The sequence below is a fragment of the Cygnus olor genome, chromosome Z (genome assembly GCF_009769625.2).
Source record: "Cygnus olor isolate bCygOlo1 chromosome Z, bCygOlo1.pri.v2, whole genome shotgun sequence".
Taxonomy (NCBI): domain Eukaryota; kingdom Metazoa; phylum Chordata; class Aves; order Anseriformes; family Anatidae; genus Cygnus; species Cygnus olor.
Window position 1 is genome coordinate 15,178,439 of NC_049198.1, and position 12,046 is coordinate 15,190,484.

The 12,046-nt window shown below is 47.8% G+C and overlaps 1 protein-coding gene across 4 annotated transcripts in view; it reads left to right on the forward strand.

Moving 5' to 3' along the window:
• Positions 1–2,517: 2,517 nt before the first annotated feature.
• The window catches only part of GHR (growth hormone receptor), a 138,860-nt gene continuing 129,331 nt past the window's right edge, over positions 2,518–12,046 (forward strand). The window contains exon 1 of one of the 4 annotated variants that reach the window (XM_040540091.1): positions 2,518–2,728. The gene's annotated coding sequence lies outside the window, so the exon portion shown is untranslated. Of the gene's footprint in view, positions 2,729–2,876; positions 2,999–3,348; positions 3,483–8,105; positions 8,241–12,046 lie in introns of those variants that run through there. The other 3 variants (XM_040540093.1, XM_040540092.1, XM_040540095.1) reach the window with 3 other exon arrangements.

The following is a 12,046-nucleotide window of genomic DNA, read 5'->3' on the forward strand; positions in this document are numbered from 1 at the left end:
GACCATGTATTATACTACTTTGTTTTACTGAAGCAATGAAGAAAATTCAAGATGTTTATCCTACAGAAATGTAACATGCACACCATTGTGTTTTGCAGCTTCAGGACTAGCTGTAGACAGTGTGGAGACTTGAAGCTTAATTTATGGGCGAAGTCTTAATTATTAAAAAAAAAAAAAAAAAGTCAAATTCTCTTGTCTTCCATCTTTAGCTAATTTATTTCACAAATGTTCAAACCTCTCCTACCTGTGTACTGATGACCTCCAACCCTGCAAAGCCCCTTTGCTATCACAAGCCAGGACCCCAAAACAGCACTTACCTACACTCTTATGTGTCTCCTGACCTCCCAGCCCTACCCACATCCCAATAAGCCTGCCGACTGAAAATTACTTAGGCTGCTTTTGCCTAAATCTGGTCTGGCTGGCAGTGAACTGTGCTTGACGTAAATCCCTGTGAAACTAAACCACTTGCCATATGAAGCATTAAAAAACATTATCTAGTACAAAGTAACTGCAGGAAGGCATAAATCAGTAATATAGAAGTCTACTGATTTATAATTATCTATGCTTATTTGTACATACAAGGAGGGAGCAGTAAAGTATTTTCCCTGGTTCCTCTGTCTGCTCTTTTAGATACTCAGCTATCACTGCTACTGGGCTGACATAGTTTGCAATAATCTGAGATATGTTCTCATTATGGTACAAGAATGTTGTGCTAAACACCATAAACATCTCTAGAGCTGGAATACAACTCTGCCTTTTCTAACAGAGTGCTCCAAACCACAAAACTACAGGGTCAGGATCAGGTTTGTGATTGCAGTTTCTAACCCCATGAGTTACTAATTACACTCTCCCATAGCTTCAGCAGCAGGAAATAAGAATGAAAGGCCTCTGGAACGACCACGGGCTTGGCAGCACAAGCATCTCTTGGGAGATGCTGATGTGAATCCCCTAACCAGTGGTAAGAATTGAAACTGTGTCCATTGCATGTGTGTTAATGGACAAGCTATTCTATCACTTGAGACTCTTGAGAAAATACAGAGTTCTGTTTCCATGATTTTTGAAGTGAGGGAAAGGCAGTAGATGGTTCTGATGTAGGAATAAGGAAGATGTGTCTTCATGCCCTGAAAGCACTTAGTTTAAAGCCCCTGTGAGACTTCTGGCAGTTAGTTATTGACATGTTAGATTTCAATTCCCTTACGCCAACCCAAAATCAATGAGGTCACACCTCACTGCCCATTCTGCCCCAGCTGTGTATTTTTGCCCTCTCATTTGGTCTGGCACTTACATGAGATGAACAGAGAGACAGCCTGAAGGGAGAGCTTGCCTGAGGACTGATCATTTATCATAGAATCATAAAGGTTGGAAAAGACCTCCAAGATCACCTGGTCCAACCATCCCCCTACCACCAATGTCACCCACTAAACCATGCCCCTAGGTACCATGTCCAACCTTTCCTTAAGCACCCTCAGCGACGGTGACTCCACCACTTCCATGGGCAACCCGTTCCAATGCCTGACTGCTCTTTCTGAGAAGAAATGTCTCCTCATTTCCAACCTGAACCTCCCCTGGTGCAACTTGAGGCCATTCCCTCCGGTCCTATCACTAGTTACCTGTGAGAAGACGCCAACCCCCAGCTCCCCACAGCTTCCTTTCAGGCAGCTGTAGAGAGCAATAAGGTCTCCCCTCAGCCTCCTCTTCCCCAGACTAAACAACCCCAGTTCCTCAGCCGCTCCTCACAGGACTTGTGCTCCAGGCCCTTCACCAGCTTCGTAGCCCTTCTCTGGACATGGTCCAGGGCCTCGATGTCCTTCTTGTACTGAGGGACCCGAAACTGAACACAGCACTCGAGGTGCGGCCTCACCAGAGCAGAGTACAGGGGGACGATCACCTCACTGCTCCTGCTGGCTGGACTATTCCTGATACAAGCCAGGATGCTGTTGGCCTTTTTGGCCACCTGGGCACACTTCTTATTCGCAGGTCAGATTTTGAGACACACCAGCTCCCCAAAGCCAAGCAGTATCAGACACATGAGCACCGGTGCAAGAACAAGGGCAGTGCTGACTCGGGCAGCGTGGGCTGCCAGGAACAGCACCACACCTGGCCCCTGTAACCCAACAACTTCCATGTGGAGACACAAGTGTTCGTGCCCATCGCACCACAGCAGGGAACAAGGGCGAGCTACGATGTCCCTACAGCTCCCATCCTGTGCCACATGATGGGTGGAGGAAGGCACTGAGGCACCCCTCAGGCAGCACTGAGGGCTGCCTGAGGGGTTTGCCGCCTTCCCCAGCCCAAACCCGGGAGGCGGCCGGGTTCAGGCCGCGGGGCACCCTGAGGTGGCTGCGGTGGCTGTAGTGGCAGCGGCGGCAGCAGTGGCGGTGGCGGTAGGGGTGCGGGGTCCCCGTCCACCCTCCCGCCGTGCCCTCCGTCAGGACGCGCTGCAGTGTGCCGCCTCCTCCCCTAGACGGAGCCGCACGGCCCCGCTCCTCGCCTCGCCTCGCCTCTCCTCAGCGCCCCGGCGGCCATCGCCGCTGCCGGGGCCCCGCCGCCGGCCCCTCCCCGCGGCCATGCCCCCCCCGCCCGCCGCCGGCCCCGCTCCCTCGCCTCGTCCCCCCCGCGGCTGACGGCCGGCGGGCTGTCGCGGCCATGGCAGGGGGAAGACGAAGACGAGGAGGAGGAGGAGGAAGAGGAAGAAGCCGCTGAGGGCAGGCGGAGGGGGGGCAGCAAAGTGAGTCCCGGCCCGGCGACGGTGAGGGGCGGCCCCGCTCTGCCCGCCCGCCCTCCGGGGAGGGGGGGGGGGAAGGACGAGGGCGGCGGCGCTCAGCGCGGCTGCGGGCGGCTCCGCTCCCTCCCCGCGAGTCGGCACCGGCCCGGCCGAGGCAGCGCCGTGCCCGCCGGCGCCGCCGTGCCCCGGTGGGGCCGATGGCGCCCGAGGCGGGGCGGGCGGCGGCGGCGGCGGCGGCGGAGGGGCGAGTCGGGGGAAGTTTGTGAGCGGCCGGTGAGTAGCGGCCGGGCGGCGAGCGGGCAGGGGGCTGCCCCGGGGGGCTCCCCCCCCGCGGGGACGGAGCGGCGGGCAGCGCCTTTTTTCCTCCCCGCAAAAAGACCGGCAGCGACCAAAGCCCAACTTTTTCCGCTCGGTTATGCATCTCGGTGTGTGTGGTCCTCGGGGAGAAAACCTTGGGGGGGGATGTTGATAAAAACAGGCGTAAACACACGGCGCAGAAGGTGTTGGGGGGGAGTAGCCGATGTTGTCGAATACAGCAGGAGCAAGGGTGAAGCAGCTGAAAAAACTGCCGCCCGAATCGCATCCCGTGCTATAAATCCTGTGAACCTTTAAGCGAGCGTTTGGGTAGGAAAAACTGAAATCGCTCCCCGGATAAATAGGTGCTTAAATGCAGAGGGCTCCCGGTGGTAGCACAGGCTGGGCTGCTCGCGCCAGTGCTGAAAGTGCAGTTGGGAAGGGATCAGTGTAAAGAGGTCTGGTAAGTTTTATTCCTTATGTATTTGAGAGCTGCTATTTGCAATGCCGAGATTACAGAGGGCTGCAAGTGAGATGTTTTGTGGTTCCGAGCAATAAAAATGAGTATTGCTGAAAAGTTTTTCGGGCAGCTTGAAATGTTTAAGTAGGAATGCAGTGTCCTTCATCTCCACCGCATCTCAGTCTGGCAGCACTGGAGTTGCTGCTCGCTGTGTTAATTCAGGACGTTAGCGTGTTTTAATAATTATAAGGGATTTACAAACAAGATGGTTTGCATGGCTTCTCCAAGGAGTCGTTTTGAAAATTGCCAGTAAGTGGTAGTAGTACTTTTATTAAATTCACGAAGACAGCTGCTGAAACTTACTCTAACGTGCACAGAAGTCCCAGATACCTCACGGCTGGATATTCTCGAGCCAAATTCTCGCTGTATGGTCCAGCTTTGTTTCCGTTCCTGCGAGCCGTCTCACTGTCTCCCGGTGCCGGTATGCGCACGCTGCACAGAGCAGCACTGTGCAGTCGCATAAACCTGGGGGCCCTGCGTCCACCTTTGCAGGGGTGCTGCTGCCTGTAGCGCCCTGCAGGACGGCAGCACAGCACCCAGTGAGTGCCCGGGTGTCTGCAGAGCACTGGGTGCCCTGGCTGGGCGCAGGGAACTCGGCTCTGCCCGTCCTTGCTGGCCGAACGGGTGTGTGGTGCTGCGGGTGACCTCCCGCGCCTGATTCCAGCAGGGAAGGGTAGAAGAAATCTTTGCTGGAAATTCACTTATTTCTGGGTTGATATCTCTGTGTTCCATGGTCTGGATCGGTCCCTTTAGCCCGTATCACTTACAGGGCTTTATTTCCCTTGACTGTACATGTGTTTCTGTTCTTGTATATACGTTAAAGATAGGCCTTACTTCTTTAAAAAAAAGATGCCTTTTGCTTCAGAAATTGTTGTGTTTTTTTTGTTTTTGTTTTAATCAAAGTGAGTATTTACATTCCACTACTAAAGGGAGCATTGGGCTGAATAAATGTAAGATTTTGTATCTTATTTGAAATACTGGACTTTCACGGACAAAATAGAGGCTGGGAATACTTGTCACTGAGAAAGCAAGATAATAAAGTAAAAGCTATCTAAAATAAAATAATTAAAAAAAATAGTTTATCAAACATGGTAGCACCTGCACTCAAGCCAGGTGAAGCAATTTCCATCTTAAGACAGGTGTCAAAACAAATTCAAAGCTTTGCAAATAAATAAAAATATTAATAACAAAAAGAGGGGATAAAGTTGTTGGGGAAAGGCAAGGCAAGGATAACAGCAGCGCGGTAACAAGTCCACACAGGAGTCCCTGAACAACGGTTTTGTTAAAGGGTCAGGTTCCTTTTAACTAAAAGGATGTTGCTGATTTTTTCATCACCTATTGATCTGATGGAAAGATGAATCTTTGGCTCAGCGGAGTTGGGTTGGTAATTGCAGGAAGAGGGCAGCGTGAGGAAAGCAGGCAGAGAGCAGGCACCACAACAGTGGTGAAGGCAAAAGGCTGATGCAACGAGATACGAGCTTGGCAGGAACAGATTTATGTCAGGGCTTGAAGGAACACTTTGTGCTCCAATTGTAATCGCAAGGTAAATCTTTCTTTACTGTATACAAATCCCAGGTTAAGTTCTTGGTGTGAGGTGGTTGCTTGTTTTACACATCATTTTAATTCATGAGAGGTGTAGCAAGCGTCATCTTACCGGAGCTAGTTCTCAGTGTAGGAGACATACATTTTACTAGTAAATTATAAAGGCTGTTTCCAGACAGAGGGAGATGTTTTCCATATCATATATGCTGCAGATTATGAAATCAAAATACATCTAAGCACGATATTTTATTGAATATCTATTTAGAAAGCAGGTATTCGTTTGAAAAGGAAGTCATCACCAGAAACTTTGGGTTTTTGCTGATAAGCTAACACAGACTTCAGAAACACTCTGCAGTAGCATGGTGTTTTGCAGTAGGAGTGGACTTAGTGTTTTACCTGAACAAGGTAATGTTGCGTACAGCAGCGTGCTCCACAGCCCAGTGTCTGTCCTGCTGCGTGGCAGAAGCAGTGGTGATGTTTTGAGGAGGGGAACCGCAGTGTGTGAACGTGGTGATAAGGGCGAAGGAGAGGGAACGGGGCTGTATGGAGAGCTGTGGAGATGTGGTGGAGACAACAAATGCTGCATGGGGAGTGCGGATGGAAAGAGGTGGAGCTCTGGTAAATTTAGGAGAAAATCTCAACTTCTGTGCACTGAGAGAATAAGCGCAGTGCTCATTCCTCTGGTGGGGAGGGAGTTATGCTTTCCTGTCTCACCTCCTCTGTAGTCGTTCAGAGAGATGCACAGTGTTAGGGTATGATAGTGCTGGACCAGTTAAGCCTGTGGATCAAGCACTGATCACTGTGTAGAGTACACAGTCTGGGAAGTCAAACTTAGAGTGTATGAAGTGAAGATGCTTCACCAGCTTTACACTCATTAAGGAGAAAGATTTCTGTCTGTGATCACTTAATAAGCTTATGCTTGTAATCCCAGAACAAAGATGATATATAAATATGAATAATCAATTCCTTTTGGATACCATTTAAACATTGGATAATAACAGGGAGATAATTGACATTTAGAACTCGAAAAGCTGTTTAAATACTAAAAGTCCATTGCAGTCCTCAAACTCAGTTTATAAGTAGTCAGTCCAAACATAAAGTAATATTTCAGATGCTCCACAGGGTAATTTTGTGCAATACAGGTTTGTCAGCAGCTAACACATAACTCTGTGGGTTAGTTGGAAAGAGCTGGGTTATTAATAACAGCTCGGTCTGCTCGCCATCGTGTTGCATCATTCAAGTGCTTAAATTGAGCTTGAAGTTTTGCTCCTTCAGGAGAAAATAAGATTGGTAAAACAGGGCCCTTCAGTAGGAGAAAAAACATATTCTGACCTGTTGTCAGGAGTTGTTCAAGCACAGCACTAAGGGTCAATTTGCTTGTACCCAGGTTATTGTCGCTTTGCAGCCCTGTGCAGCCTGATGCATGCGCTCAGTATCGCAGCTTTTACGGTGGCAGCAGCCATTCAGGTGTGATGAGCCTACAATTTGGGGAGGACATAAGTACTTTTACCTGTTTTTTCCCAGGTAGAAACATTGAACAGCTGTTTCCAGTCTTGAAAATCCACTGCATCTGTGAAATAGTGTTCTTGTTTAAATCCATGTGGGCTGGCTCCGTATGTCCGTACACCTTCAGGATGCATTGTTGGTAACCTGCAAATAGAAACTGTATGTGCATTGGTCACTTCTGTGAACAGATGCCTAGGTGGCTGTCCAGGGTGCAACAGTTTTGTGCTTTATTCCATGCATAGCTCATCTCTACAACCTTACCGATACATCTGAACAACTCCTTTTTTGTCTACTGGAGTGTGGGGAGTGGATGGAGATGGTCTGACTGTAGAGTTTGTAGGCTGTGAGAAACACAGGGAAAGAACCAACGCGTTTTGTTTTAGCGGTCTCAGTTATATGAGCGTGCTTGTTAATTTTTGCTTCACTTCACAAACTGTGTGCCTAATTGGAATTCCTAGCTGCTCTCAAATGTTCAGGTAGCAGCCAGATTTCTGCTCTATTTCATGGTTGTTTTTTTGTTTGCCTGCCTTTTTCATTCACATATAGGAGTTTGTCAGTGTTACCTTGAGAACGAATTGGTGCAGTGGGCTTTCCTTTACTGCATGACTGCAAATATTGTTTAAATTTGGTACTGAATGCATATTAAATTGCGTTTGCTCATGAACAGTGCTATGAACCTACTTTGTCACTTGTAATTATTTTGAGTGATGTCTAGTATACTGCGTTCATCCAGAAGAGCTCAAACTGTTTGATGTTTTGACTGCTCAAGAGGTTGCTTGTCACTTCATGTAACGCTGCAAAAAGGGAATGAAGGAGTGTAAGAATGTGAGATTCCTTCTTGGTTCTTGTGATGGTTCTTGTCCCTCGCTTTGGACAAGTTGAAGGTGCCTGAGTGTGATGATATGTGGGGCCAAGCTTCATCTGTTCTGCCTGTAGTATGGAAGGTCTGGCATAACAATTGAGAGGAGGAGGGCAATTAGAAGTGATGAGCTGGCGTATCTTTGCATGTGATTACTGAGAGTAGTCGTAGGAAGAAGATATCAGTATCTCTGTAAGAGCAAAAGGTATGTCTGGGGAATGCTATGGAACTTGTACTTACAAAAAAAAAATCAAGAAAACTACGGCTTTTGAACTGACTGCGACAGTGTGAACTCGAGCACAGAGCAGCTCTAAGGGCTAAGTCAAATGTTAAGTAAACAGCACAGAGCGCATCATGGTCAGGGCTCTGAGGCTCTGCACACCCATCTGCACCTCCGAGCACGCACAGATCAAGCCTTGTCAGCAGTGCTTTCAGTGGGGTTTCAGCCTTCCTGGCTGATTTTCAGTGTTTGTAGGGCATACTGTAGCTCCGTGCTTGCCTCAGTGAGTGGAGCCGCTATCAGGAACGATTTGCAGTGTGCTTTGGAAAATCCTGCCTTTTATTCCCAAATTCCTGTGCAGAAGTTCTTGGCTCATCAACACCTGTAACCAAACTGCAGGCAGCCAAAACTTCTCAGGCTTTTCTTGCGCTTGTTCCAGACAGTGCTAATCTGCCGGTCCAGGACGCATAGGCAAACCCTTCGTGCCCGCGGCTGCAATACTACTGCAGCAGGATGACAGAGGGATTGTGAGAAGCAGCGTCCTGCACTTGTGTCCAGCCTCTGGAGAGCGGCCGTGAGTCTCAGGGCTCAATCGAGCTGGGTGGTGGTGGCACTGCTCAGCAGGCGCCTGTTACGTGATACGGTCACTGCCAGCTCTCTGTAAGCAGGCCAGCTCTGTGGGTGCAGGACAGCTTGTACTGCACAGGGGAACCGTAGCCTGGGACAGAGAGAAATGTCCCCACAGCCTCCTGGAGAGGAGAGCTATTTTTGTGGGTGCATGTGATGAGCTCCGGTGTCTTCCAGCACAAAGGTGCGTTCAGCGCGGGTGGCCATTATCAGTTCAGAAGCCATTTCAGAAAAAGCACTCGCTCCCCTAGAAGCAGCCTGCACCTCCTTGCTGCTGGTTTTTAGTTAAGTATTTTGCTTGAATAGCTAGCTTACTTGACATAATAGGTAGCTTTAAGAGAATGGGTTTCTTTGATTGTGCAGGATTCAGGCGCCCTTTTTTCAGTGACGTGTAATTTCTCCACCATGAGGCGTGCACAAGTGTGTTAACTACAGAGGATACTGTCTGATCGCTCTTAAGGCTTTGGCTGACTGCAGGCGCAGCAGCTGGTGGCATTAAGGAAGGTGGCATTTACCTGTTTGAGTGCAAGTGGTGTGAGCAACCTGCCTAACTTGCATCAGAGCAACAGGGACTGCAGCGTTTGCGTGAGGAATCTTTATACACCATTGATTTTTTTCAGGCTTTTTGTGTGTAACTGTAGATCGCATCTGACATGTGTGGACATGCAAGGGAAATAAGCCATACATTGTACACTTGTGTCTTTGATGCAGCTTGTGACATAGGTGAATGCATATAATGCCAGGATGGAAAAAGCAATGTTGTTTACTGTTGTGCCTGTGCATTTGTTTTAGCCTGTTCTATTTTTTTTTTCCAATTATAAATAAGCTAATGTTTTATTAGAGTAACAAAAAAGATTGTGAAAATCGTTGCAGGACCCTTTTCCTCTCTTCTACTACTGTACACTGAGGACTTTCTCTGTAAGAATCCAAGGCAGTTCTTTATGGATCCAGTGAAAATAAAAAGTACATCTATCAGAAAGAAATAAAGTATGATTTAGGAAGAAAGTCTCTCCTTGTGACTTTCATGCTGTGCATTAATTGCTTACTTTAATGTTGAACAACAGAATGAAAACCTTCATACAGAAGCAGTTGTACTATTTTGTGTGCTAAGGTATGAATTTCAGATGTAATTCAGTTTTCGAAGAATTTTGTCCTATTGCTTGAATGTTATTTCAGGCCTAAGGTAGCTGTGTGCCCAGTTAACAACAGGAGATCTCAGAGCTGAAGAGGGAAGACGTTTTCCACAATGGATGAGCATGTCCTAAAGGTGTTTCAGTTTGCTAAATCATACAGAGAAGGAAAGTCAGTTATATGGTATGAAGGATCAAAAGCCAGGTGCTGAATATAGATTGTGGATAATTTCTGAAATAAAGGGGAATATGAGTAAGTAGGAAAAACAGGACATGAAAGCCTGGGGTATTGTTGGATGGTACTGGAAGTACTGAAGTTATATACTTTGAACTCCTGTTGTACTACCTTAAGGTGAAGGCTAGACAGTATAGGACCAATAATTAGAAAGGCATGTTTAAGACTAACTGTAATGATTTGTTTAAGGGTGTTTGAGATGGCTTGAAACATTTAAAAAAAAAAAAAAAAAAGAAAAGAAAAAAAAAACTCAAGATAATTTGAAAACTTGAATGTAACTTGAGTTACACCCAAAAGTATATTTTCATACTGATTCTTATTTTTTCATACTGAAAAGACTATGCCATTTTCATGGTAGATCTGTGGTAAGAGTAGAAATGTTTGTTTTGCCAGAAGCTTGCACTGCTGTGCTTTCCAAATGGAAAGCATATTGGTTGCAGTGTTGTGCAGGAGCCTGTCAATGCAGCATCTTGTAACCAGACACAGGGAATGGAACAATGGTATTTTTGCATCAAACAACTGATGTCTTTCACCAACTCATTTTATATGTGAGCAGTTGGTACACACAGTTTGTTCATATTGCAGCTTTCATTTCATTTCCTGATACTGAAGCATGAAGAAACTGAAGATGACATTAAACATGAATGACTGCCACCATTTGTTCTTAAGGCTGGCACAGGTTTCTCTTACCAGTTACTTATTACTTTACGGATTTTTTAAAACTAAATTTAAAAGGTTCTTGCCCAGGCGCCAGATCTGACAAGAGGCTATGATGTGGTAATCCTGTCCATATCAAGCAGAACTGTACCCTTACTGGCAAAAAAATCCTCATCCTTCCCAGCAATCAGGTCTCAAACACATGAATGCACCAAGTGCCTTGAAAATTAGTCTGAGATGTACGTGCGTTCCCACTCATGCAACCTTGGCTGTGGCTTCTTGGTCGACCAGCTGCCTGTTCCTGTTGCTTTTTGCTTGCTCTGTTTAGGAGTGGTCTGGCTCTTGGGCCTCTGGAGCCACAGACCAAAACCTGAGACTGAGAGGTGAATATGCTACGTCAAGTAAAGTTTTATTTAATTTTGAACCGTTAATCACTTTCTAGCAGGGGCATGAACTCTTTTATAAATACATCATGTTTATATCACAGCATATGTAAACATGCTTTATATTGACAATTTTCATAGGCACCATAGGTTGGAAGGCCTGTATAGAATCATAGAAAGGTTTGGGTTGGAAGGGTTGTTAAAGACCATCTAATTCAACCCCCCTGCCATGGGCAGGGATACCTCCCACCAGACCAGGTTGCCCAAGGCCCCATCCAGCCTGGCCTTGAGCACTGCCAGGGATGGGGCGTCCACAGCTTCTCTGGGCAACCTGTGCCAGGGCCTCACCACACTCTGAGTGAAGAATTTCTTCCTAATATCTAATCTAAATCTCCCTTCTTTCAGTTTAAAGCCATTATCCTTTATCCTCTCACTACACTGCCTCACAAAAAGTCCCTCTCTAGCTTTCCTGTAATCCCCCTTTACGTACTGGAAAGCTGCAGTGAGGACTCCCCAGAGCCTTCTCTTCTCCGAGCTGAACACCCCCAGCTCTCTCAGCCTGTCCTCATAGGAGAGGTGCTCCACCCCTCTGATCATCCTCATGGCTCTTCTCTGGATCCGCTCTAACAGCCCCACATCCTTCTTGTGCTGGGGGCCCCAGACCAGGACGCAGCACTCCAGGTGGGGCCTCACAAGGGCAGAGCAGAGGGGCACAATCCCCTCCCTCCACCTGCTGCCCACCCCTCTGTTGGTGCAGCCCAGGACGCAGTTGGCCTTCTGGGCTGCAGGCACACACTGCTGGCTCATGTCAAGCTTTTGTCCACCAGAGCCCCCAAGTCCTTCTCTCTGCAGGGCTGCTCTCAGTGGGTTCTTCTCCCAGTCTGTGCTCATGTCTGGGATTGCCCCGACCCAGGTGCAGTACCTTGCGCTTGGACTTGTTGAACCTCATCAGGTTCACATGGACCCACTTCTCAAGCTTGTCCAGGTCCCTCTGGATGGCATCCCTTCATTCTTGTGTATCAATCACCACTCATCTTGGTGTCATCTTCAAACTTGCTGAGGATGCACTCGATCCCACTGTCTGTGTCACTGATAAAGATATTAAACAGCACCAGTCCCAGGACAGAACCCTGAGGGACACCACTTGTCACTAGTCTCCACCTGGACATAGAACCGTTGACCTCCACTCTCTGTGTGCAGCCTTCAAGCCAATGGGTGGCTGCAGCCAGTTTCATAGAATCATGGAATGCCTTAAGTTGGAAGAGACCTTAAAGACCACCTAGTTGCAATCCCCCTGGCATAGGCAGGGACACCTCCCACAAGACCAGGTTGCCTAAAGCCCCATCCA